We start from the raw sequence: 27,971 nt of genomic DNA, 5'->3' as shown, positions 1-27,971 counted from the left end.
GATTCTTTTTCTGACTTGATTCTGATCACTTTTCAAATATTCAAAAACTCAGACAAAATAGTTGATGGATGAACACTAAGCAATGACGAGAAGCTTTTAAATGCATTTGTAAGGATCAAGATGTGATGCCTCATGCCTGTAATTCAGCAAGCACTCGGGAGGCTAAGGCAGGATTGTCTCAAATTTGAGGCCAGCCTGGGCTACATAGTGAGAGCCTATCTTTAAAAAAAAATACCAGTAGCAATAAAATACTATCTAAAGTAAAAAATACTATTTAAAAAATGCCAATAGCAGCTGGGCAATGGTGGTGCACCCCTTTAATCCCAGCACTCGGGAGGCAGAGGCAGGTGAATCTCTGTGAGTTCGAGGCCAGCCTGGGCTCAGAGTGAGTTTCAGGAAAAGGCACAATGCTACACAGAGAAACCCTGTCTCAAAAACCCAAACCAAACCAACCAAACAAAAAACCTGTAAATGAATCTTTCGCAAAGCTACACAGAGAAACCCTGTCTCGAAAAAAAAAAAAAAAATGCCAATAGCAATAAAACTAAAATGCATTGAGTGTATTTCCTCCTTTTCTGTGTTGATTTAGTCCCATCCTGAACTGACTTGCTTTTTTTTTTTTTTTTGAGACAGGGTTTTTCTGTGTAGCCCTGGATCTCCCTCTGTAGACCAACTTGGTCTCACACTTAGAGATTCTGCCATCTCTGCTTCCCAAGTGCTGGGATTAAAAGCATGGGCCACCACTGCCAGCTTGAACTGACTTTTTTTTTTTTTTTTTTTTTTTTTTTGGTTTTTTGAGACAGGGTTTCTCTGTGTAGCTTTGTGCCTTTCCTGAAACTCACTTGGTAGTCCAGGCTGGCCTCAAACTCACAGAGATCCTCCTGCCTCTGCCTCCCAAGTGCTGGGATTAAAGGCGTGCACCACCACCGCCCGGCTTGAACTGACTTTCTTTAAAAAGTTTTTCTTTGGATTTATTTATTTTATGAAGAGGTGTTTTGCCTGTGTGTTTTGTGTATGCACCACATGTGTGCCTGGTATCCTAGAAGTCAAAAGAGAGCAACAGTCTGGTCCCCTGGAACTGGAGTTATAGATGACTGGAGCCATCATGTGGGTGCTGGGAATCAAACCCCAAGTCCTCTGGAAGGGCAGCCAGTGCTCTCAACCTGCTGAGCCATCTCTCCAGCCCTGAACTGACTTTCAAAGCCCTGGGTTTGAGACACAGCTCTGAAAATGAGTGTGGTTGTACCTGCTGTAATCCTAACACTTGGGAGCTGAAAGCAGAAGGCTCAGAAGTTCAAGATTATCCTTGGGTACATAGTAAGTTCATGCAAGAAAGAAAAATGTTAAAGAATAATTGTTGCAGCCTGAAATAACTCCAGAAAACACAGCTTTATAATAATATGTGGAACACAGCTGTAAAATCACTTGGCTTGTGCTGAATTCTCTGATGCTGGGGTCTCTGGAACTGAAAGCAATGCCTTGCAGGACAGTTCCCAGATCGGGATGTCCAGCGACACGGCAGAGCTGGGGCCCCTTCTCCAGCATTCCTGGGCTAACCAGAGCTATATTTAGAACTCTGTGGTGTGCTGGCTGCGGCAGCTCAGGGCTGTAAGCAAGCTTCACTACATGGAAGCCTTGTAAAATCACCTTGCAAGTTGGTTCTTCAGTGACTGTCCAGTGAAGACATTAAATGTAGCTACCGCAACAAGCGCAGGGTCCCATTCCTCTACACCGGGAGACCAAATCCTTCTAGTGTGATGGACCACCCAAGGGGAACAAATCTCTCAAAGTCTGAACACACCAAGAAGTCACTACTGGGTGGAGGCTCAACATTTTTGCTTTTGTTAAGACATGTTAAATATTAAGACATCTTAATACTTGAGCAAATATTTAATTGTTGTAAGTATAGAGCATGGTTAACAAAATCAGTAAAACATCAAACATAACTTTTTTTTTGTTTTGCTTTTTTTCTTCCTGAGACAGAGTCTACGTAGTCCTGGTTGTCCTGGAATTTGCTGTATAGACCAGGCTGGCCTTGAACTCACAAAAGTCCACCTGTCTCTGCCTCAAATGCTGGGATTAAAAATGTGGCTCACCACGCTTTCCAGGTTCTTAATGACTACAAGCAAAAGGTAGTTTCAAACATTCATTTTAGGACTGTTGTAGCCCACCAGGTTTCCTAGTGGCTGTACCCAGCAGGACTGCATAAAAGGTTGATTGGAAGCCGGGCGGTGGTGGCTCACGCCTTTAATCCCAGCACTCAGGAGGCAGAGGCAGGTGGATCTTTGTGAGTTCGAGGCCAGCCTGGGCTACCAAGTGAGTTCCAGGAAAGGTGCAAAGCTACACAGAGAAACCCTGTCTCGAAAAACAAAACAACAACAAAAAAAAAAGGTTGATTGGAGCACGGGCCTGGGTACCAGGTGTTTGTAAGGTCTACACTTGACTGTAACTAGCAAAGGGGGAGGTGTTTTGTTCCACCCTTGGCATTGTTATAAATAGACCTTTGGAATAAAGTCCTGGGCCAGTGGATAAGGATCCAGGCCCTCCCGAGTCTATCCTGTGTTTTCTCTCCCCTCTATTTCTAACTAAGTCTCTTATCCCTCATTCCTCAAGAGTCCCTGGGGTAAATAATGGTGGGGGCTGGCCCTCCACAAGGGCAGTTATAACTGAAAACATGAAACCTTGCTGTATTCAGGTTTGAATTGGTATCTGGTCACAGACACACTCTGGAATGATTGCAGCCACGCTAACAATCATGATCCTGTCACTGGGGAGCACAATCCTTTTTTTACGTGGTCTCTTTTGTAGATTCTTAGAGTTTCTCCCAGATGAAAGAAGTTAAAAACATACTCAGAAGGAAACTCTAGGACTGGCCGGACTGGCCCTCTGGAGTTTGCCGGACGACAGGGCAGGGGCAGACAGGTTGGAGATCTCCGAAGCTGCCAGGAAGAGGGAGAGGACAGGCCAAAGACTGCCCCTAAGGTTGGGGACAGCCCTCTTCTGCTTCTGCTGTCTTATCCAGCTCTGATCTCAGGAATGGCTGAGGTTTGTACCTCCTTCCACTGCTAGAAGCCAAGGCTTCCAGGAGGCTGTGGAGCCTCACTGCCCTACCCCGAACCTCCAGGGGGTGACAGGGCAGGGGTGATTCTGCCTGCGGGGAGACCCTGCCTCTCCCCCTAGAGGTCTCCGTGTGGAAGGCCGCTTCCTCTAGGGGCCCACCGGGGACTTCTTAGTTCTGGTTTAAAGTCACTACTGTGGACAGGGCATGGAGACTCAGGGCAGCCCTGTGTGTACTGGAAACGGGTGTTATCTGGAGTTTGTGTGTTTCATTCGGGGAGGACAGCTGTCATTCATATGCCTGTGAAGCCAGAGAGGATGAGAGGGAGTTTGGGGGAGCATTGGGATTAGCATATGAAAGAAATCAATGACAAAAAGAAAGACTGGACCATGGACTGCCACTGCTGGTCATCAGACAAAACACTCCCAGAAAAAGTGTGTGATATGCAAATGACTCATAAAAAGTCACCACTTTTCAGCAGGAGGCCTTTGAGCCTCTGCCCTTTCTCCTCGGCTCTGGTCCACTCCCCTCATGGAGGTGCTCTTCATAAACGCCCCGTCTTTACTACTGTCTACATGTCCTTACCCATTTCTTTATCCCAGGACACAAAAGCCTGTTTTTGCCATGTGTAGACCTCAGGCATCAGCTACCTCTTGCTGTCTAGGGACAGGCAGTAGATACTTGAAGAGCTGTCAATCTCTGCCGCGACCACTCAGCTCCGTTCTTAGAGTGAGAGCCACCATGCACATAACATAAGCAAATCGACAGGTTGTGGGGGGAAAGCTTTATTTGTACAGCAGACAAGGGCTACCCTTGGCCCTGGGTGTGAACATTATTACATGAAAATGTTAAGAGAATGTCTGTGTATATTCTTTTTGTTGCTTTTGTATGCCTGCACATACATGGGGCGGGGTGCACACTCGTGTTGTTGCAAGAGAACAGTTTCAGTTTCAGTGTCCCTCATGAACAATGTGAAAGTAAAAGACATGGCCCGGATGGCCTCTGACCTTTAACCCAACATTGGTGACAACTGTGCCTCATCCCATTGCTCAACTTCATAATCAGTTGGCTAATCAGTGGGAAGGGTTAAAGGGAAGTTCAGGGAATATGGGCCCTTGTTGGGCTTAGGTACCCATAATAGAAAAGAAGTCATTTCTCACACATGTGTCGATGCCTGCAAAGGCCGGAAGTCCACATCAGAGCCACTGGAGCGGAGTTACAGGTGGTTGTGAGCCAGCCACCCAGTGTGGGCCCCAGGAACTGAACTCTGGAAGAGCAGCAAGTGCAGCTAACCACTGAGCCATCCTTCATCCCCTCCACCTTCCCTAGGAGGCGGGGCCTCTTCACTGAACTGCTGCTCACCCTGTCAGCTTCTCCCAGCACTGTTTTTATTTTTCTTGGGCAAATACCTTAACATTCCAACTGTGCAGGCCAAGAGTAAGTTCCTGGCGATCCTCCCAAATGCTGGGTTTGCAGACACGCACCACCACACCAGACTGCAACATGCCCCACCCCCACCCAGGAGTCTTTAGTCATTCCTGTTACCAATTACTTCTACAACGCCAACTTACTTCTTCGGCATTATCTGCTGTGCATACACATTCTCAGACTGGCCCCAGCAAGGTGGCTTCCCTCAGCCCCTTCTGTGAACCCATGAGCCTGACTGTTCCCACGAATCAGACAGGAGCTGCCATTGATCTGTGTCCTTTGGTCACCCAGGTGACATCCAGCATCCATTTCTGTTTCTTCTTTGAGCCTTTGTCCGTTTACAAAAGAGGACAAGTTAATATGCTCTCGTGGGAACGAGAGTTACGGAGAGCACTCCGGAGGAGCAGGGGCGAAGACAGTTGAGCATACTCTCTGTAACTTACACCAAGGAACAATGGGGAGTGGATTGCCAGGGCGGTGTGTGTGTGTGTGTGTGTGTGTGTGTGTGTGTGTGTGTGTGTGTGTGAAGCTGAAGGCCACTCCCACTAAGGGAAGGCAGGGCTTGTGGGCAGCTTCTAGAAGGAGTCCAGGGTCTTCTCCCGGGCATAGGGCCCTTTCTGCTGTGGGGTTCTCATCCGGGCTCTGCTGTAGGAAATTGGAGTTTAGGCACTGCTGAACCTGCTGCCTCTCCTGACCTGGGACTCAGGGAGTGTAGCTTTCTCTCTGTCCCTGCCTGCATGCCAGGGCAGGTTGAGAGCAGAGGGATTTCTGAAGATGATCTAGCTTTTAACAGATGCTTCACATACAAATGGAAATCCCTGTGTTTGATGAGGAGACCGGGGCAGACTGGGATCGGTCACATCCTTAGCTGTGCATCCTAAGATGAGATGCCAGTTGGATCCCAGAACTTCTGCCTGCAGCAGTCGGGGTGAGGCTTCCCAGAGTTCTTGGAGCTCTGCTGCATGTGCCCTCTTTCTGTCAAGACTTCATAAGCAGTTAACCAAAGCAAGCTGGTCCTGACTCCCTGTAACTGGCTTCTCCAGCACACTGTCCCAGCGATCAGACGGGCAAAAGCCCAGGGCCCATTCTCCACGCCCTCTGAGGCTCCCCAACAGTGTCACGGTAGAATAGGAAGGCTAGAAACTCAAGAGGGCATTCACAGGAAAGAAGCTCTCACCCTGGGTTCGTTCACCGTCTGTGCCAACTGAGAATCAAGAAACTTCCAGGTGCAGCTAGCAAGATAGTGAAGTGTCCTGCACCCAAATCCTGTGATTCACGAAGACTGCTGGCTGTGGTGGTATGAGCATGTAATCCCAGCAGGATGTGATGGGAGGGTCCCTGGGGCTTGTGGCCAGCCAGTCTAGCAGAACTGATGAACTACAGGCCAATGATAGACCTTGTCTTAAAAATGGAGGTAGAGAGGAGCTGGAGAGGTGGCTCAATGGTTAAGAGCACTGACTGTTCTTCCGGAGGACCCAGGTTCAATTCCCAGCATCCACATGGCAGCTCACAACTGTCTGTAGCTCCAATTCCAGGGTACCTGACAGCCCCATACATACATACATGCAGGCAAAACACCAATGTACATAAATTTTTTTAAAAAAGAGAGTATGTACTACTCTTGTGGAGGACGATGGTTTGATTTCCAGCATCCACATCAGGAGCTCACAATTGCCTGTAACTTTAGCTCCAGCGGATCTGGTGTGTTCTTCTCACCTTTTGGCCACTGCCCTGACACACTTAGTCTAAAAATTAAAAAAAAAAAAAAAGAAATTTTCTGAGGATGGCACCTGTTGTAGTTAGGGTCACTATTGCTGTGCTGAAACACCAGGAACCAAAAGCAACTTGGGGAGGAAAGGGTTTATTTGCTTACACTTCCTCAGCACTGTGCATCATCGAAGGACGTCAGGACAGAAACTCAAACAGGACAGGAACCTGGAGGCAGAAGCCAATGCAGAAGCCATGGAGGGGTGCTGCTTGCTAAGCCTGCTTTCTTATAAAACCCAGGACCACCAGTCTAGAGATGGCACCACCCACAATGGGCTGGGCCCTCCCCCTTCAATCACTAATTAATAAATGTCATACAGGCTTGCCTACAGCCCGATCTTATGGAAACATTTTCCTAGTTAAGGTTTCCTCTCCTCAACTAAGCTTGTGTCAAGTTGACATAAAGCTATCAGAACAACACCCTAGGTTGTCTTCTAGACTAGCCACACAGAGAGGGAGGGAGGGAGGGAAGGAGGGAGGGAGGGAGAGAGAGAGTGAGAGAGAGAGAGAGAGAGAGAGAGAGAGAGAGAGAGAGAGAGAGAGGCAGAGAAACACACACAGAGAAAAGCACACACACAGTGTGTGTGGGTAGGGGGAAAGAAAAACACACAGAGAAACACACACACACACACACACACACACACACACACACACACACAGAGGGAGGAAGGAAAAGAGAAACACACACACAAAGAATGAAAGAAAGTTGGACATAACTGAAAGAGCCCACAGCCGTGACACACGATCTCCTAAGACACGCAAGCAAGGACATGAGAAACAAAGTGTGCTTGCGTAGGTCAGGGCGGTTATGACCCGAGCTTCACCATGCCAGCACCCCGCTCGCCCCTCGGTCTAAACCGTGCACCTTCAGACCAGGGTTTGATTCCCAGCATCCACATCAGGCAGCTTACCAGCCTGTAACCCTGCTCCAGGGGATCTGAGCTGCAGAACTCACTTAAGACGGAAAGAGACCAGCGGCTCTGACCTCCGCAGGAGCAACACGGCACACATGAACCCACACTCACATCCCCACCCCGACCCCCACATCCCACACGCTGCCAAACCAACAAACAGAAAAGGAAAATTCCTTAAGAAAAAAAAAAGCTCTATAATTTTACTTAACTTTTAAACTTAAATTTTAATCTAGCTTTTCTTAATCTTTGTTGTTGTTTGGTTTGAGATAGACTGGCCCTGAATTTACGAGGTGGTGGAGGGTGACAGGACCTCTTATCCTCCTGCCTGGTTTCAGTGTTAGGATCATCAGAGTGTGCCACCATGCCGGCTTCATCTTTAACCTTGTAAATCGCATCCTTAGGGAAACACATCTTAGAGAGGATCATGGTTGTGACCACTGTAAGGACGCCAAAGCGCAACACTCTCTAGAGACACGCAGGCTCTCCCGCTATGTCGGGACTGTGCGCTGCCCTTTCCTACAGACTGCCTGTCTAAAGACGCAATAAACTGCTAATTTTGCTTCACTCGGGCTCATCCTATGTCTTATTTATTTATTTATTTATTTATTTATTTATTTATTTATTTATTTATTTATTTATTGGTAGTGTAGTTAAGGATACCACTTTAAGTGGCGGTCTCCATGGATTATGGAAACTCCTCAAAACTTGCTAGTGGCTGCACTGGGCTGAGTCTCCCTGGCACCACTGACCCTATCAACCTGGACTGCTTTGTCAACTTGGACATTGTATCACTTTTCTGATGCTGTGATGAAACAGCCTGAGGAGAAGCACCCTCAGGAAGTAAAGGGTTTATTCTGGCATATGGTTCCACGATGGAGAGAATCCATTATGGTGGGACAGGCCTGCTCTAGTCAGGGCAGGAGCGGGAAGCAGAGAAAGAGAGACAGAGAACACAGAGAGAGACAGAGACAGTTAGAGACAGAGGAAGTAGAGTAAGGCTACAGCCTCCCAAAGCCCCACCCCCAGGGACACACAGCAGTGCTATACCCCTCGAGGTTCCATAACCTCCCCAAACAGCGCCACCAACTGGGGACCAAGTGTTCAAACACCTGAGCTATGAGGGGCATTTCTCATTCAGCCACAACAGACCCAGAGGCCCCAGAGCCTCTGTGTCCCAAGAGTAAGCGCAAGCCATTGCTCTGGCTAAGTAGGTCACACCTAAGACCTGACCTCCCTGCAGCCCTCCACTCCTGCTCTCTATCCTTCTCTGCACCGCCATGGATCCTGCCGGATCTCTCCACCGACAGGTGGACTCTCTCTGAGGTTTGGCAGTGAAAAATAGGCCCAGAGAAATGGCACCTTGCACACATGCCGTTCTTCCTGCGGCACGGGGCCAGTGTCGGTAATTCAGAGCTCTATTACCTGGTCCATCTGATGCAAATGTAGCCCAACCAGAATTTTCTGTGACTGCCTATTCGGCCTGGCTTTCACTACAAGGCAGGGCCCTTTCATCTCTGGGAAATGAGAGGTCAACGTGTCCCTGCTTTGAAGTTCCGGTCTGAAGCTCTCGGGATGTGGGAGCCTCTGACCTTTGACCCACGCCTCGCAGGGCCTGTCATGTGGCACCTCCTGGTTCTCAAAGCATGGAAAGCACACAGTAGACCTCGTCCTTTGCACCCATTCACACGTGCTTAGAGAGTTGTAACTGGCACTTTTATCTCATTTTGGCACAATGCCACTTTGACCCTTAAACATTTCCCTCTGGCTTTGGAGGGGTAGTTTCAGGTTTGGGGTACCAGTGGAGTTAGTAAAATACCAAGTCAGGCTCTTTCTTTGACAACTTCCTGGAGGGTTTCATTCTCCAGAAAGGTTGAGCCGCGCTGTTCCAAAACACTGTTTTAACTCAATCTTCTGATTTTCAAAAGCAGGTTAGTTAAGTGGTCCTTTCTTTTTCTTCCTTGTTTTGTCATTTTACAGTGACCCGGAGTTCTCAGGCATTCTTGTTACGCATGATATCTCTTGGCTCCAGGCCTTTGTCAGCCTTGATGTGCTCTGCATGCAAATTGCCAGACTGGTCCCATTATCCCTCATCAGTATGGCAGTTCACTGTGCTCATGAATTCCACAGGTGCTTTGATCTTCACATCCTACTTGCTCAGATAGAGTTATCAGGAAGGCAGACGGAGCCAGGCTCTCCGATCCCGTCTCAGTTACCGGGACACAGACAGCTGCCTTCATCCGCACCTCCTCCATCTTCAGACTGAGCTACTCACGGCCAGCTTCCAAAAGTAATAAAGGAAAATTCCAGAAACAAACAACCCACATGTCTTAAGCTGTTCCAATGTTTTGAATATGGTGTTGAAGTCTCCCACTGTCTTGCTCCACCCCGCGTGGTATGTGAACCACCTTTTGTCCAGAGTATCCATGCTGTAGATATAACCTGTACTAGCCACTGAGGAGAGGCCACAGTCATTAGTTTTTGTAGGTTTATAACACTCTTATCGCAAGGGCAGTACTGTAACAGGCTCCGAGACCTGAACACCACTGGCACCATGTTGGTGGCGGCACCGTTCTGACCTTAGAACCCGGTCCGCAGGCCCCAACGCCTGCCAAAATGGGAGCAAAAACCCAATCCATCACCAACCTAGTCTGGAGTCCCAGGATCCAGGGAAGTCTCTGAATGCAATAACCGCTTTTTTTTTTTTCTTTTTTTCTTTTTTTTGTGGCTCCTTGCTAACTGAAGCGTGTCAGCCAGGATGTGGTTTTTGTGTTTAAAGACGAAGAACAGCGAAGCTGGGGGCTGCGCGGTTTGAGCAAGTTCCCCTCGCCGCTGCCGGCTATTTGGCTTTAAGAGTGCCGTGTGCTTTCTGGTGGGGTCACCTCACAGCAGTATGCGACACAAACGACTCCCGTTCTAGTTCTCTTCAGCTGACAGTGCTAATAGCCAAGGAACACTGCAGAAGAAAAGAGCTGAACTCGAAGACACAGTAGTGTGTGTGAGTCAGGGTTCTCGAAAGGAACAGAACTGATAGAATGTATGGATGATTTCGTCCAGCAACGGCTGACTCTCCATGAAAGGGCCAAGAATCCTGTAGTTGTTCAGTTAATGAGGCTGGATGTCTCGGCTGGTCTTGGGTCTTTGTTGGAATCCCAACGAAGCAGGCTCTAGTACCGTGGAGAGTGAGTGCCTCAGCAGCAGGAGAGATGACCTGGCCAGGGAGAGTGGGGGGGGGGGCAAGAGCAAAGCTTTCCCCTTCCATGTCCTTTTATGTGAGCTGCCATCAGAAAGTGTGGCTCAGATCCGGATGAGTCTTCCCACCTCTGCTGATCCAATCAAGAAAACCCCTCACAGGCAAGCCCAGCTGCCTGGGTTTGGTTGATTCCAGAAGAAGTCAAGCTGACCACTAAGGTTAACCGTCACAAGGAGGAGCTACCCAAAAGGAACACCGTTCATCCCAGCACTCTGGAGGCACATCTGTGAGTTCCAGGCCAGCCTGGTCTACAGAGTGAGACCCCTGTCTTCAACACACACACACACACACACACACACACACACACACACACACACACTACCCCAAATTAAATATAGAGGAGCCGGGTGGTGGTGGTGTATGCCTTTAATCCTAGCACTCTGGAGGCAGAGGCAGGTGGATCTCTGTGAGTTTGAGGCCAGCCTGGTCTACAAATCCAGTAGCTACACAAAGAAACCCTGTCTTGAAAAAACAAACAAACAAACAAACAAAAAGTAGAAATGGAATGTATATATGTGATGCAAAATGAACTGCATGTATAGGAAAATAAAGAAATCCAACTCCTACCCAAAGCCAAGTAACGAAATTCCCAGACATGCAAATGGAAAGACGGTGCTACCAGCAGACTCTCGATGCAAGGCCTGTGAAAGGATCCCTCCAGCACAAGACAGTTGGCACTGGGAAGTGCCCCAGGTCCACTGAAAGATAGGACATGCATAACTGTGAGACAGTATGAGGCAGGAGAATCGTCATGAGTTCAAGTTCAGCCTAGAAGAGTTTCGGCCTAACCTGGGCTACAGAATGAGACCCTATCTCAAAAAACCAATGGCTGCAATCCCAGCACTTGGGAGATGAGTTTTAAAAGCCGGTATAGTCTACATGAGACTCTTTCTCAGAACACTAAGAAGAAAAAAATAAACAAAACAAAAAGACCAATGCTTCCAATAGCTTAGAAATTACGTTCTTTGCAACAATTTAAACATACACCTAAAAAAGTGTATAGTCTCATTAAAAAATGGGAGGTAGAGCTGGATAGATCTGGCCACTCACTCTTACAATCCAAGCACTCAGGAGAGTTCCTTAGCAAAAAGTGGGTGAGGTCCAGGCTTCTCATAAGCCCAAATAACCCTGAGCTGGGGTACAGATGGGTACCGAGGGCCTGGGAGAGAACCGGAGTCTGCCACTAGGGGGCGAAACCAGCCCAGTGAAAGAAAAGGTGTGCCTGCGAGTTGTTTTCTCAAGTGGCCGCAGCCCCTGGAAGCCTTCTGCAGCCTGGGGACCAAGGTCTGGCTTCCTCTTCCTCAAAGGACCCGGGACTCTAGAGTTCTGCAGTCCCACAGTGGTCCAGGGTCATTCCCGAGGCACCGAGTATCCCCAACACCCGTGCAGCCCCCGGGGCCACTGCCTTAGAGAGGCTCTTGGATCGGAGAAACCTGCCCCGGGGCCAGCAATCTGAGGCGCAGTCTCTTGAACAGAAGGGACGTAGATACGTGTTATGAGGACAGCATCCAAAAGGGGCCCCAGAGTCATAATAGCAGGGGTTTGCGGGACCTGCCATTGGCCATCAAGGACTCTGCTGGGTCACCCTACTCTTCTAAAGCAACCTTACAGACTTTCTTCTGACAGCGAAGAAATCAGGGATTGTACCGCCTTGGTGACTCAGCTTCTGCTCCGTCCTGGGCTCAGTCCCTTTCTCCCTGAGCAAAGTGGGAGGGGATGGCCCTGGTCCCACCACCTTGCTGCTGACTGCTCTCCTGGAGAAGATGTCCCCAGGACTTCAACCCCTCTCCCTGTTAGCTTTTATCCTTCTTTCTGATGCCCCATTTCTTCTGGGATCCGAGCATTGGTTTAAAACCAGCAACAACATACAGCCGGGCGGTGGTGGCGCACGCCTTTAATCCCAGCACTCGGGAGGCAGAGCCAGGCGGATCTCTGTGAGTTCGAGGCCAGCCTGGGCTACCAAGTGAGTTCCAGGAAAGGCGCAAAGCTACGCAGAGAAACCCTGTCTCGAAAAACCAAAAAAATAAATAAATAAATAAATAAATAAAATAAAAAAAAAATAAAACCAGCAACAACAAGAAATATTTGTGTATTTATTTAAGGGTGTGTGTATATTGTGTGAGTGTGTGTGTGTGTGTGTGTGTGTGTGTGTGTGTGTATACATTCACACACCCGTGGAGGTCAGAGGACAGCTTGATTCTTTCCCCCCACCATGTGGGTTCCTAGGATCAAACTCAGATTGTCAGTTTTGGCAGCTATAAGTGATTTTACACACTGAGCCATGTCACTGCCCACCCCCCCAGTCAGTCTAGAAATCCACAGGGTAGCACAGCCCTTACCAAAGGACTCTGGAAATATCCTTGGCTCACTCTGATGGTCCCTTAGATCCTGCTCTTAAAAATTCCACCTCTGTGGGACAGCTGGAGTGAAGTTCACAGCCTTTCCACCAGACTCAGGGCCAGAGGTGGCTGGCTGTCCAGGTTCCCCTTCCTCTCCAGCCCTCTAGGTTAGTCGGGAGGCAGAACCCTTGGCCCCTAAAACCTGGGCTTGTGAAGGCCCTGAGGGATCCCCACCCCTTGGGGCTCTGGAGCACAGCTTGTCCCAGGGAGCAGAGCTGGAGTCACGGACACCAGAGGGCAGGGAGGAGACACAGGCCGGTTCTGAGGCCTTTCACTCCAAGTCCTGGACTCTGACTAAGGCTGAGAATCCGCTGCCCTCGGGCCTCGGAGCCGGCCTTCCTACCATCCTGCCCCTGGAGTCCTTCATTCAGGCTGCTCTGCCCTGACCCCAGGCGAACTGCTGGTTCACCTGGAGTGTAACAGTGGGGTTTTCCTGGTGGATGGAGACACAGGGCAGGCCAGTAAGACCCAGAGGACCTGAGGCAAGGGTGCTGGGTCTGCCCAGCCTGGAGCCTCTTGGGTGTGCTCTGGCTGCTGGAGTCCTGGTTCCCCTGGCTTTCTGGGGTGTGGATTGATTGTGAATGACACATTGTATTTTGTGTTCACATTGTTGGCTCTTCCCTCTTACTGGGTGTTTTGGGAGTTTCCGATTTTCCCTACAATGAGAATCTTTATGTGTGATGACACAGATGTCCTATTGTTTCTAACATACATTTCCTGTAAGAAAAACCTGGTCAAGGTGAGCCTAGCCACTCAGCCCCTTAGTATGTAAGACATTTTGCTGAGAGGAAGGCCATCTTGTCTGAGAATCTCCTATCTTCACTTAGCCGCCTAGCATCCCAGAAGCCCCCCCAGCAGCACCCCTCAGGAAAGGCAGTCTGGCAGATCTCTCAGGCTTTTCTTGGTTGTTTTGGAAGCCATAGTAACGGATTCTTGAGTCTGTTTTATTAGCAGCTGCATTGCCAAGAATTTAGCAGATTGAGGACAGTTACAAATTTTCACGTGACTGAGTTTTCACAGGGAGACAAGCTATATGCTCTTCTCATGAAGAGGCAGCTCACCCGATCAGACGCTTTCGCCGAGGTTTAGAATTCAGAATGCTATCAGACTAGTTCAGGGAAAAGAAGGTGTGTTAATGTTGTCTTAGATCACTTCTCCTCTCTTCCTCCTCTTCTTTGAAACAGGGTCTCTCTGTGTAGCTGTGGCTGGCCAGGAACTCCCTGTGTAGACCAGGCTGGCCTTGAACTCACAGAGATTCACCGGACTCTACCTCTCAAGTGCTGAGATTAAAGGCGTGCATTATAATTTTTCAGGCCAGATTCTGGAACATCATTAATTGACTTTTGAAGCAAAAGAAAGCACCCATGGAGCTGTATTTTGTTGAGACAAAAAAAAAAAAAAAAAAAGAGAGAAATTGTGTTTTAGTAACAGCTCAGTAAGGAGTGCTTATAATTTTTCATTTTTACCCCACAAAGAATCAAAACACTTTAAAAGCTTATCAGTGTGTGTGTGTGGTGTGTGTGTGTGTGCAAGTACAGATGTGTGGATGCCAACTATCTGTGGTCAGAGTAAATTGGCATAGACATTTTGGAATAAAAATTTAAATTATGTGTATTCATTTCTTTTTTTTTTTTTTTTTTTGGTTTTTCAAGACAGGGTTTCTCTGTGTAGCTTTGCACCTTTCCTGGAACTCGCTTTGGAGACCAGGCTGGCCTCGAACTCACAGAGATCCGCCTGGCTCTGCCTCCCGAGTGCTGGGATTAAAGGCGTGTGCCACCACCGCCCGGCCGCGTATTCATTTCTTTATGTGTGTGTGTGGGTGCCTGTGCCAGGGAGTTCCTGTGGAGATCAGATTAAAATCTCCAGGAGTCAGATCTATCTTCCAGTTCTGGTTCCAGGGATCTAGCTCATCTCCTCCCACTTGTGTGGGGAGAGCTTTTACCAGTAAGCCATCTTGCTGGTCAAAGAGCACATTAAGAATAATTTTAAAGTTCATTTATTTACATATTTTATGTGTATGGTGTTATGCCTGCATATGCCTCTGTACACCAGAAGAGAGAGAGCATCAGACCCCATGGTATTACAGCTATAGGTAGGTGTGAGTCTCCATGTGGTGCAGGGAATTGAACTCAGGACCTTTGGAAGATCAGCCAGTGCTCTTAACCTCTGAGCCATCTCTCCAGCCCCTAAAAAAGACTTTTAAAAGATTAATTTTAGTTGTAATTATGTATACGTCTGTGTGTCTGCGTATGGTTGTGTGCAGATGCTAGAGGACTGAAGAACCCATCGGATCCTCCGGAGCTGTAGTCATAGCAGTTGTGAGCGGTCTGACATGGTGCTGTGGACCACCAACTCGGGTCTTCTAAAAGATCCATACAACTCCCCCTTTGAGTCAGAGTCTTGCTACGTAATCCAGGCTGGCTTCAAACTCACAGATCTGCCTGCGTCTGCCTGGACAGCACTGGGATTAAAGGTGTGCGCCATCATGCCTGACCAGTCTGCATTCTTAACTGCTAAACCACCTCTCTAGCCCCTATAATGTAACTATAAAAATTAGTTTCAAAAATGTCTATGACAATCACTCTTCCATCATAAACACTTGGTTTCTTTACAACTTTGCCAAAACAGAGGCAATTACACTCATTTTTCTTCTGTTTCTCTAAATCACATTCATTCATTCACTCATTTTGTACGCACCTGTGAGGTGGTGGTCAGGTGCTCATACCACTGCACACGTATGTAGGAGTTAGTTCTCTGCTTTCACTGTGTTTATTTTTTCTGGTAACTTGATGGGACAAAAAAAAAAATAACCTATGCATGTTTTTTAAAGAGCTTTATTGAGGCACTGTGTATACCCTGTGAGCTGAGCAGATGTGTGTGCACACCACTTAGTGAGTCTTCACGTGTGTGTTCACACGCAACCATCGAGAGAGAGAGAGAGAGAGAGAGAGAGAGAGAGAGAGAGTCCTTGTCCCCGAGAGTTTGCTCACTTCCTTTCGTGATCTGTCTCTTTCATCTCCCTGCGCCTCATCCCCAGGTACTCGTTCATCCTCTTTCCTGAGAGAGTCTTTATCTTTTACAGTGGTGAAGCTGTCGGGCACAGGCTCCCTCTCTCTGTGCTTAGAGGACATCATTTTGTACAGCTCCCGAGCGGAAGGACTTAGCCTTCAGATCTCCTACCCCGGAGTCACCGGCTCTGCTCTTCCAGGACTTCAGCTGACCCCCACTCTAGCAATTAGGCCCAAAGACACGGGCTCCAGAGCAGTCATATCCACTGTTGCAGCAAAATTCAGGCCACTCCCAAAGTGCCCTCAGTGGGCAGGCAGCAGGGGACCAGTCAGAGTGGAGTACCAACAACAGAGGTTTGTAAAGCTGTGGAGACAGGAAGGACGGTCCTTCTCCCTAGGCAGGAACATTGCAAGAACTTCGACCTTAGCCTTCACCTTTCATGGTCCCACACCCAGACCAGGTGGAGAGGCTTCCCTGATTGGCCATCGGGGAAGATACTGAACCTTTTATTACTCTTTTTTTTTTATTTGAGATTTATTTATTATGTACACAGTGTTCTGCCTGCATGTACCCCTGCAGGGCACCCGATCTTATTACACGTGGTTGTGAGTCACCATGTGGTTGCTGGGAATTGAACTCAGGACCTCTGGAAGAGCAGCCAGTGCTCTTAACCTCTGGGCCATCCCTCCAGCCTTCTCTCTACTCTTTAGTAAGAGTGTTCTAAAGGTCCCCTTCTTCTGTCTCCAAGGGAAGCACCAGTGCCAATATACAGGCAGGCACAACTGTCCAGTGGAGTGCCCAACACCTGCCAATGACAGCCAGGTTCTTCACATTGTCTTCCTCAGTCATGATGATCATGACTTCATCCTCATCTGCCTGCACTTTGCAGGCTGTGTCTAGGTAGGTCATCTCTTGCCTTCCCCACAAATAATGTGATTCTACATTGACAGTTTCTGTATGCTTTGTACTAGGGGTGTGTGTGTGTGTGTGTGTGTGTGTAGCAGAGTAAATGTAGATTTGCTAAGGGAAAGTGAGAAAAGACTCAGAAGAGCCTTCCTTAGAGGGTACAGATGTTATGTGATGCACATATGAATCCACCACGCACATCCACATGATAAAGGGGTTCACACAAAAAATAAGAGGGCAAACCAACCCATTCTTAAAATAAATAGAGAGTCTAATAATGTCACTAGGTATGAGAAAAATGGACCAGACTTACTACTCTTAAGCCCACAGCTGAAGACCTGCTGAGGTGGGTGACAAGCGGCTTGAGCTTGGAGGAGGTGCGGGGATTTGGGGGATGAATAGGACTTTGGCATACATCAAAGGGCACTGTGTTGTGATCCAGTCAAAGGGTAGTATCATTCTACCAACACCACATACAGGAATTTGGTGTCAGTGAACTAGAAGCTGGTGCACAGATCTGATCTGGAAGTGCGGCCCATCACCATGGGATGGATGCATTGACCAGCAGAGGCCAGGGCAGATGGAGCCTTCTCCTTAGTGCTGGTCAGCCTTCACCTCTGCTCTTCTGTGGAAGTGCTTTCCCGGGAAGCCATGGTCACTCTGACAGGGATTAGTGTTGGTCCTGTGTAGATGGAGGTTTCTCTCCACCTGCCAGTAACCAACTCAGAGGTTGAATGTTACTTATAAATGTTTGGCCAATAGCTCAGGCTTATTACATTTTAAGTTAACCCATATTTCTATTTATGCTTTGCCATGTGGTGGCAGTACCTTTATTAGCACAGCACGTTAATCTCCTGCTCCCTCTGTGTCTGACTGGCGACTCCTGACTCTACCATTCCTCCTTCCTATCATCCTTAGTTTGGCCTCCTCACCCACACTCCCACCTGGCTACTGGCCAATCAGTGTTTTATTAAACCAGTTCGAGTGACCAATCTTTACAGTGTGCAAGCAAGGATGATTCCACAGCAGTTCTGTGTCTTGGCAGTCCCTCTCCCTAGCTAGTGTCTTCCACACTCACCCATGTCTTCTGCTTCCAGAACAGGACTTAGGGGCCACTTTTACTAAAAGCACAGGGTCTTAGCCTGAAGATGCCCAATGGGTATAATGAAAGCTTCGCATCTCTGCCTTCATGTTGCATCTGTCTCCTTTACTGCCTTATAACTGTGGGTCAGATTCCTGTCCAGCTTGACTCGTAGCATATCCTTTTCTTTTCTTTTTTTCTGAGACAGGGTTTCTTTGTGTAGTTTTGGTGCCTGTCCTGGATCTCATTCTGTAGACCAGGCTGGCCTCGAACTCACAGAGATCTGCCTGGCTCTGCCTCCCAAGTGCTGGGATTAAAGGTGTGTGCCACCATTGCCCAACAGCATATCCATTTTTTAAATGAGGGTTTATTTTAAGCTGACCATCTTTCCCTTCAGGGACGAAGACATAAAGAAAAGAATAATTCAGTTATTTTCAAGACTTGTAGGGACGTCATAACCCACAGATGGTCAGCTGCCAGACCTCCTTAGTAAGCCTGGGGGTCTCCAGTCACTGCCTGTACCTGTCAGGAGTAGGAGGAGTCTCTCAGCCTATTGCCTCATGAACCTGCAGTCCACCAGCACAGCCCTGGGGAGTGAGGGCTGGTTAGGAAGGAGGTCCCTGAGTGACCAAATGCAGGTGTGAGTTTAGATGGTCCTGTGAGAGTCTCTCTGCGCTTTTTGCCCTGGTGTCTCACTTGCCTCTTTTTTAGGTCCTAACTCTGACCACATTCCTGGATCGTTAGAAATTGATTTTCCCATAACAAACACCACTGGAGCCAAGCTAAGGGGAACCGAGCTAAGCATGGGAACACTTGTTTAGCACGTACAAGACTCTGGGTTCAATGCCCGGCACCAGGAGCAGGAGTGGGGATACCAATCATTTCCATGCAATAGGCTCACAAGCTCACCAGCAGGAGCTGGACACCTTGGAGAAGAGGAAGCATAAGAAGCATGATCACGAAGACCCCTGCAGCTGCTATTCTGGGGTAGGACATTTCCTGGAGCAAATTAGCTTTGCCCTTGGCCTTCAGTTTGCAGCTATGGCCTGAACTATTAACTGTTTCTCTGTATTCCTTTCAAGGTTCTGTTTGCTTTTGCTCAGCAGGGGCAAAAGGGCACTGTCCGGTGTTGCCTCTTGACAATGTCGATCCCCTACTCTCTGCTATAATATACAGAAATCTTCTCTTTCTCTTTTACTCTACTAACTTTGTTGTTTATAGCTTAGGTTTCTTCTTTTTTTTTCAAAGGTGATAAAAATATTCAGTCTTCATGAGCCATCTGGGGACTAGGTAAAGGTCCTGGTCTTGAGGTGTACGGTCAATATCTGTGTATCTAAAACTGTCAGTGATGCCATGTGCTTTTAGAACGTCAAGACTCTGATAGCTGTTTTCCCAAGACTCTGATACACTGTCTTCCCAAAGTGACCACATAAAAACACAATTTGTTTTTGTTTTGAGATAGAGTTGCGCTCTGTAGTCTAATCTGGCTTTTTTTTTTTTTTTAATTTTTTGCTATCCTTTTTCAAAATTATTTTTTGAATTTATTTTTGTGTGTACAAGTGTTTGCTTGTATATATGTCTGTGCACGATGTGTGTGCCTGGTACCCACAGAGTCCAGAAGAGGGCACCTGGAGTTCCAGGCAGTTGTGAATATCCGGATGTGTTAAAAAGCAAACCCTAGTCTCCCGGAAGAGCAGCCTGTGCTCTTGGCCACCTCTCCAGCTCCCAGTCAGTTCTTAACGTGTAGAAATCCCCTTGCTTCCCTCATGCTGTGGTTGCAAGTGTGACCAATCATGCCTGGCCCAGGAGATTTATTTTAATCTATAATTTTGTTGTCAACCCAAAGTAGCAGTAGGAAGTGTGGCTGGCTCAGGAATGTGCAGAGGATTGCCAACTTGGCTGTGTGTACTATGACAGATCATCAGCGTATCTGGGTAGGTCAAGGCAAGGCAGAGTTTTAGAAGTACATCAAAGTTATTTTGAGACAATAGGTCATTGGTCACAGTGGTTTGTCACAGGCAGTGATGTGTGCTTGCTGCTGTTAGGGGATCTCCAGCAACCAACTCTGACCACAAGGTAGCGAGCTCAAAGGCCCCTTGCAAGCTTGAGGTCAGGGCTGGCTGGCACTGGAGACTTGTTCTTGTAGAAGGGGCCTTAGCTATGAGATTGCGATTTCGGTAGAGTCTTTTAAGGCACTCTTTTTTGTTGTTGTTGTTTTTTGTTTTGTTGTTGTTTGTAGACAGCCCTGGATGTCTTGGAATTCTCTTTGTAGACCAGGCTTGCCTCAAACTCACAGAGAGATCCCCCTGCCTCTACCTCTCAAGTGCTGGGATTAAAGACATGTGCCACCACACCCGGCTTTTTAAAGGCACCTTGGCAGCAGGCGTGGTTACATTTGGAGTTATCCTGAAGGTTCTCTGTTCATGGCCTCCACTCTACTTTATCAGGATCTGATCAAAGTGTCTCCATTTTGATTCAGGCAATTTAAAAATATTTTTCTTTTTTAAAAAATATAATATTTTAGAATTTTTTTGAGAAATTCATATATGCATGAGTATATTTTTAACATATTCACCCCCTCTTTCCCCTAACTCTTCTCAAGTCCACCCCTTCCAGCCCCCTCCTTTTTTGTCTTTTTGGTTCGAGTCTAGTCTTTAACGGCTGAACCATCTCTCCAGGCCACCCCCTCCTTTTTTTTTTTTTTTAAATTTGAGACAAAGTCTCACTCTATAGCCAATGCTAACCTTGAAGTACCAACAATCCTCCTGCCTCAGCTTCCTAGAATGATGGGATTACAGATGTGTAAGTTCATACCAGCTTTTTTCCTTCCTTTTTTTTCTTTTTGAGACAGAGTTTCACTGTGTAGCTCTGGCTAGCCCAGAACTCACTATGTAGTCCAGGCTGGCTTCAAACTCAGCAAAGATCAGCTACCTCTGCCTCCTGAGAGATGGGATTAAAGGTGCACAACACCATGCCTAGCTCTTTCCTTTCTTTCTTTCTTTTCTTTTCTCTTCTTTCTTTCTTTCTTTCTTTCTTTCTTTCTTTCTTTCTTTCTTCCTTCCTTCCTTCCTTCCTTCCTTCCTTCCTTCCTTCCTTCCTTTCTTTCTTTCTTTTTGCCATTTTTGAGATAGGGTCTCCCTGTGTAGCCCTGGCTGTCCTGGAACTCACTCTGTAGACCAGGCTGGACTCAGAGATCTGCCCGACTCTGACTTCTCCAGTTTTGGGATTAAAGGTGTGTGTGCCTCCGCCGCCGCCACCACCACCACCACCACCACCCTTTTTAAAATTTACAATAAAACACACATAAAGCTGCCTGTTTTTACCCTTTCCCCGTGTTTATTTATTTTTGTTTGTTTATATGTGTGTCGATGTTTTGCCTGCACCACATGCATGCCTGATGCCAGTGGAGGCCAGAAGAGGGCAAATTCCCTGAGACTAGAGTTACAGACAGTTGTGAGCTGATATGTGGGTGCTGGGAACCAAGCTGGGATCCTCTGGGAAAGAAGTGTGTGCTCTCCACCACTGAACCATCTGTCCAGCCCACCCCGGCCCCGTTCTTCATGTGTGCAAGTGCAAGGGGGTTCCGTCCATTCCCAGTGTTTCAGAATCCAAAGCCACCACCTGCTTCCAGAACTTTCATCCTGTGAATCCAAACTCTGTATCCATTATTAGCCTGCTAGTCGGGATTAATCAGCTCCTCGCCCACATCAGCGTTCTTCTACTTGTTCCTGTACAAACTGACCTCATCTGAACATTCTGAAAACACCACAGGAGTTCACCACATTGATACTGTTTCCTGATTGGATCCGATTAGCCGGAAGTGTTGTGACAGGCTGTTGCCATCTGTGGCTCCATCTTGCCTTATGCCTGTTCCTTTTTCCCTCCCAGGATATGGGTTTGGTCCGCATTCCTGAGTGTCTTAGTGTCAAGATAAGACCAGGAGCTCACTAGGCAAGCGTCACTTCCGGCCAGTGTCAAAACACCAGACATTCCTGTTCAAACTCCAGGGAAAATCGCCTTCTGCACACAGCCCCGACCTGATCCTCTCAGGTCATTAGCGAGTCCTCACTAAGTCTTGGGCGCAGTGGATGTGGGGCATTAGTCTGCCTCCTTTCCGGGTTACTGGCATCCTTAATAAAGCTCATCCTCCTCCCCTGGTTTCCGGAGCATTAGGTTTTAAGGTTGACACTCTTACCAATCAATTGGAAGGATGAAGCTTTGTGGCACTCTTGGTGTGAAAGGCCGGGTTTGCTGGGAAGAGGTGGCGTAAGTGACAGAGTTTATTGTCTCATAGTTCTGGAGGCTAGAGGTCTGTGAGTTCCAGGCCAGCCTGGTCTACATAGTGAGACTCCTGTCTCAAACACACACCCACACACATACACACATACACACTTCCCCCTCACACACGCGCGCACACGTACCCCCCACACACACACACGTACACACACACACACCTGACATTGTGAAGGAGATACATTCCACACTCCTCTTGGCTATAGGTGGGTTACCAGTAATCTCTGAACTCGTGGGCCTGTGGAGATCTCCATCTGTCGCCGGCGTCCAGTGCTGTTCTCTCTGTGTTCGTATTTCTCCATTTGCTAAGGACACTGGTCACTGGATGAGGTCTCACCCCACTGAGGTCATCCTAGGCAATTACTATGTCCAAATAAGGTCACATTCTGAAGGGCCAAGAGTCAGGACATCAGGGTGACTGTGGAGACACAATTCCCAGATTTCCCAGTGTTTCCTCAAAGGACCAGAATCAACTTTGCTGTGGTGACTGGGTCAGAGCCCTTGCTTGGCTCAGTGGCATGGGATGAGTGTCCCAGGCTGATTTGGCTTTGGCAGGGACTAGTCCATGGTCCCGGGTGGCACCATTCAGAGGCAGCCAGTCGCACGTCAGACCCCATCCATTGTAAGGGCAACACTGTCTTCCTGGTGCAGACACATGCTGGGACTGGACTGGCCTTCCCTGCCCATATTGCTGGCACCTGGGTTCCAGATTCACCAGACCTCTCAGCCACCATCTTGGTATTCTGTGGGCCATTGCTTTTGGAATTCATTCCATTGCCAAGTAAGTGCAGCGGGGGCTTCTGACATGCAGTTCACTGGTCTCACCACCGACCCCTCATCCAGGAGTGCAGGGTCTCACTGGAAGGTGAGTGACTCTGAAGATATGATGATGGGGCCATTCAGGCAGCACACCCAGGAAGGGTGAGGCTCCACTTTATAGGATTTCACACATGCTTTGGAGCAGACATCACTGCAGTTGCATTTCCACAGTCAAAAATGCAGTAAGCCAGGGACAGGGGTGAGGTGGAACCACCCCACACCCCATATCCCACACCCCCACACCCCCATGCTCCTATACCCCCCATGCTCCCAAACCCCCGCACCTCCGTACCCCACAGCCCCACACTCCCCACACCCCCACATCTCCACACCCCCACACTCCCCACACTCCCCACACCCCCACATCTCCACACACCCCCACACTCCCCACACCCCCACACTCTCCACCCCCGACAGCCCCACATCACCGGGTCCCCCTGCACCTCCACACTCCCACCCCCGCCCTACACCCCATGCACCCCACATCCCATCCCCCTCTCCCCCCACCCCTCCTCCCACACCCCTACATCCCCACAGGATGTTGACTTGTCACAGATGCCTTGAATCTACCACTTTGAAAGGCTTTGTCTCCACAAGGAGCACACTCAACTACGGGCACAGGGACAGCGCATTAAACTGAAGGATGACAGACACTACCACATGGCTGTGGAGGGCTCACGATGCGCCAAGGGTCTAGGATGAGGTCGCTCTACCGGCGTGAAACATTTCTGCCAACATTGCCAAAGTCAAGATGAATTTGCTATCAACCCGAACAAAATCCCAGAGAGGACAAGGGAGAGGTTCTGGCAGGCATTTGCCCGGGTAAGATGGTAAAAGTCTCACACGAAGGCCACCAAGTCCCGAGACAAGAACACTCTGCAAGGCCGTCTGCTCAGCGACCCCGGGCTATGTTGCTTTCCCAGTAATCACTGGGCCTAAGAGGATTACTTCGAGACATCTTATTTTGCCTTCTAAGACTTCCCTTTGGAGCCAGCAAGATGGCTCAGTGGGTAAAGGAGCTTGCCGCCAAGCCTGATGGCCTGAGTTTGATCCCTGGAACCTACATGGCTGACGTAGAGAAGAGCCAGGCATAGTGGCCACTCTTAATCTCAGCACCTGGGAGGCAGAGACAGGTGGATCATGCTGGAGAGAGGAGACTCACCCTAGTTTGTCCTGGACCACCACACATGCCATGGCATACACCACCCCCACATACACCGAAATAAAATATTTTTTAAAATACCCCACAGACCCTGGCTCCCCGCAAACAGTCCCTTTGCCTCCATCTTTTGAAAATGCCTGTAGTTTACTATGGCTCGTGAAATTTTAGGTGTTGTCACTAAGTAAGACTTGATTTGTTTCCATTTTAACTTCTTTGTATCTTACTCCATCAACCAATTTTGGGGAGCCCAGCAAGAGACATCACTAAGGGACAGTGAGGTGCCACTTCCTGCTTTGGCTTTGTTTGGAGGAAGGATGGATACAGCCTGTGTAGAGATATTACGAAAGCCATGACTAGGTTGGAAGAGTACTTGCTTAGCCTTGATCCCCAACACCGCACAGACTAGGAGAAAAACAGAAAGGTAGAGAGTTCAAGGTCATCCTGGACTACACAGAGGGTTTGAGGCCAGCCTGGGCTATAGTAAGATATAATAACAAAAAGAACCAGATGTTGACTATGAGTGAAAGGATGCAGAGGGAATGTGCTGCTTCTCAGCTCCACACCTGTCCCAGGTTACCCTGCCTCTCAGCTCCACACCTGTCCCAGGTTACCCTGCCTCTCAGCTCCACACCTATCCCAGGTTACCCTGCCTCTCAGCTCCACACCTATCCCAGGTTACCTGCCTCTCAGCTCCACACCTGTCCCAGGTTACCCCACCTCTCAGCTCCACACCTATCCCAGGTTACCTGCCTCTCAGCTCCACACCTATCCCTGCTTGCCCTGTCTCAAGGTTCCCGGACTCCCTTGATAACTGGTAATATTCAGCAGCAGCAGAGGGCGCTAGAGGGACAATGAAGAAGAAAAGAGCTTTTTTCACTGGGACGCTGGCTGTTCAGGGGCACAGCTTCCCACTGCTTCCCTCAGGACTCTTTGCAACAAGTTTTCTGCCCAGCCGCTGCCTGTGCATGACTCCAGCAGGAACTAGAAGAGTGCACCAGGCTTGAAGGATTGGAAGCATTGACTTCTTCCTGGGGCTGTTGCTTGGCCTCCCACAGGGCTGGTGGCCATGGCCTAGCTCTGCTATTCCTGTGAGTTTGTTGTTGTTGTTTTGTTTTAGATCTCTCTCTCTCCCTTAAATTTAATTAATTTATATATCTATTTTTGAGACAGTGTCTCATCACATAGCCCTGGCTGACTTAGCAATCACTATGTATACCAGGATGGCCTTGAACTCACAGAGATCTGCCTGTCTCTGCCTCTTGAGTGCTGGTATTAAAGATGTATGCTACAGTGCCCACGTATTTACAGATACCTTTATTCTTCAGTAGCCAATACCTTGTTTCCAACCCCATGTCGGAACCTGACGTTAGGTGTTCCCTGTCAGGTCACTGTCCTGGCACCTCTTGGTTGGCTCGAGATGGCACACAGACCAGGAAAGCCACAGACATGAGCCACTTGTTAGGGCAGAGCCCTCTGCAGGGAAGTGTCAGAAGAATAGCTAGAGAGACCCCAGGGGACAGCACTAGGCCTTAGAGAGGCTTGTGCTCTCTGGGGCTGGAAACAAGGTCTGACGAAGAGTCTGTTGGCCCTTCTTCACGACATTACCAAAAGCAGCCGTCCTGTCCCGTCCCTCTCTGGCCACTCAATGTCAAGTGTGTCCCGTCATCCAACTTGGCTTTTTAGTTCACAAGTCCCTGGATCAAGAGAGGCGTCTGGGCGGCGGTGGCGCACACCTTTAATCCCAGCACTGGGGAGGCAGAGGCAGGCGGATCTCTGTGAGTTTGAAGCCAGCCTGATTTACAAAGTGAGTTCCAGGACAACCAGGAGTGTTACACAGAGAAGCCCTGTCTTGAAAAAGAAAACCAAAAAAAACAAAGAGAGGTGGGGGTGGGGGTTGGGCAGGGAGCAGAGGAGAATCATGAGCTCCAGGCCAGCCAGGGGAAGTCAGTGAGTCTCAGGGTCACAATACTGTTTTTAGAAGGGTCTGGGATGTAGCTCAGCGGTAGAGTGCTGTGGAGGACTGAGGCTCTGGGCTCCACCCCAGCACTGCAGAAAAGGAAGTGTGGCCTCATTCATGGAGCCTTGCGGAGGCTCGGCACTCAGTCCCATGGAGATCACAGGGTTGTTGATGGCAGCTGCGATCCCTATTACACGGAACTTTGGGGAACTAGGCAGGGGAAGACATCTTGTTCACGAAAGGAATGCGCACAGCTGTAGTCAAGATGGGCTGTGGTAAACCAGCAGGAGGGATGGTCACAGAGTACTCCAGCGCCTCCCCTCATAAAACAGCCTCTTTCTCCAACTCCTGCACATGGACTTGATCATGTGGCCCGGGGACATCAACAAATGTGACTCAAGCAGGAACTGGAAGAGCGCAATAGGCTTGCTCTTTCTTGCCATGGATGAAATCGTCCTGCCGTCATGTGTCCAGGCCAGGCCAGCCTCCCAGGGATGAGACCTCTCATCAGCTCCAGGACCCGCTGAGGCACCTGGCTACAGGAGGTCCAGCCTCTAGGTGCATGCAATCCCACACGTCTTCCAACACTCCTCCACCCCACAGGAGGAGTGTCCCACTAAAGCGGGTCTTGGCTGCCCACGCCCCTGCCTCCTCCTGATACTTGACCTACAATAACAACTGTGTCTATACAGGAGAGGGACTCTGTCTCACCCAGACCTTAACATAGGTTTAGTGTCTGCAACCCCCACCCCCGCCAGGCTCAGACTCAGGGGACTGGGGCCCCAGAGACTCATCATTCTCAGGGGAGACTCCAGAGTACGCAAGACTAGTGCTGCTGATAAACCGAGAACTGTCCCCTCACCTCAGTTCAGGGAAGGCTTTGCTGAGGTCAGCGTGCATCCACTCTGCGCTTTCCCTCTGAAGTGTCTCTCCTTTCTACACGCTGCTGCCATCTGCCCCCCTCTCTGAGCTGCCGCCTCAAGAATAGAAGACAGAGAAGACCCACTGAGTTCCCCAGGGGAGAGAGGAGGGGTAGGGAGGACCCTGACTGTGGACAGAGATGGGTTGTCTCTGTGCTAAAAGCAATTCATCAGCCTGTGGCCTGAGATGCTCCTTCCAGGCTGAGGAAGGCCTTGGGGGGGGGGGGCGGCCTTGGAGGGCTGAGAGCCTGGGGAACTCGGGGAGGAACTGAGTCAAGCTCAGTTTAAGAAGTCTGCAGAAATCATTATGAAGTCTATAATGATTATGGCTCATTACAAGACTCGAGTCATGATCACGCCCTGGGTAAGGTCGTGGGCACCAGTTCTCTCGCGCTGTTCTAGGATATCTTTGCACAGCCCTGTGGAGGTGGGTGTGAGACTAGCAGACAGATCTCATAACTGGAGCCAACTATGCCCTTTCTAGGGCTTTCTGATCTGTAGTCCAGCAATTATGCAAAATGACAGGGACATCAGACCAGTCACTTCCATTGTCCCGGCAAAATACTGGAAACTCCCAAAGTGCCCATCAGTGGGCAGCTGGGAATTATCTCAGCACACCCAACAATGGAGGCCTGTGCGGCTGTGAAGAAAGAGAGGAAGGTCCCTCTGTGCTGACTAGGAAATTCACATTGTATAATGTTATGGGAGAGCACAGTACATAACAATGTGCCATAGTCTGCCTCTCAAATAAATTCAACTGAAGATAAATGTACATTTGAATTTGCTTATGGGTGTAGCTGGAGTGATTTCATGATTGAGCCACGTCTAGCTATTAGCATTTTATACTTACACACTCAATTGAGGGACTGAAAGCAGGTGTTGCTGGAGACTTAGGGATGGAAAGGAGCTACGAATTTCTGGTGTAGGATGGTCCAGCCACAGTCAGCATCTGGTTGGAGCAGGTACACCACAGCCTCAGCTTTCTCCAGCTATGTTCTGTGCGCAAGT

This window comes from Peromyscus leucopus, chromosome 14, assembly GCF_004664715.2.
Source record: "Peromyscus leucopus breed LL Stock chromosome 14, UCI_PerLeu_2.1, whole genome shotgun sequence".
In the NCBI taxonomy this organism is placed as follows: domain Eukaryota; kingdom Metazoa; phylum Chordata; class Mammalia; order Rodentia; family Cricetidae; genus Peromyscus; species Peromyscus leucopus.
This window is presented reverse-complemented; position numbering follows the sequence as displayed.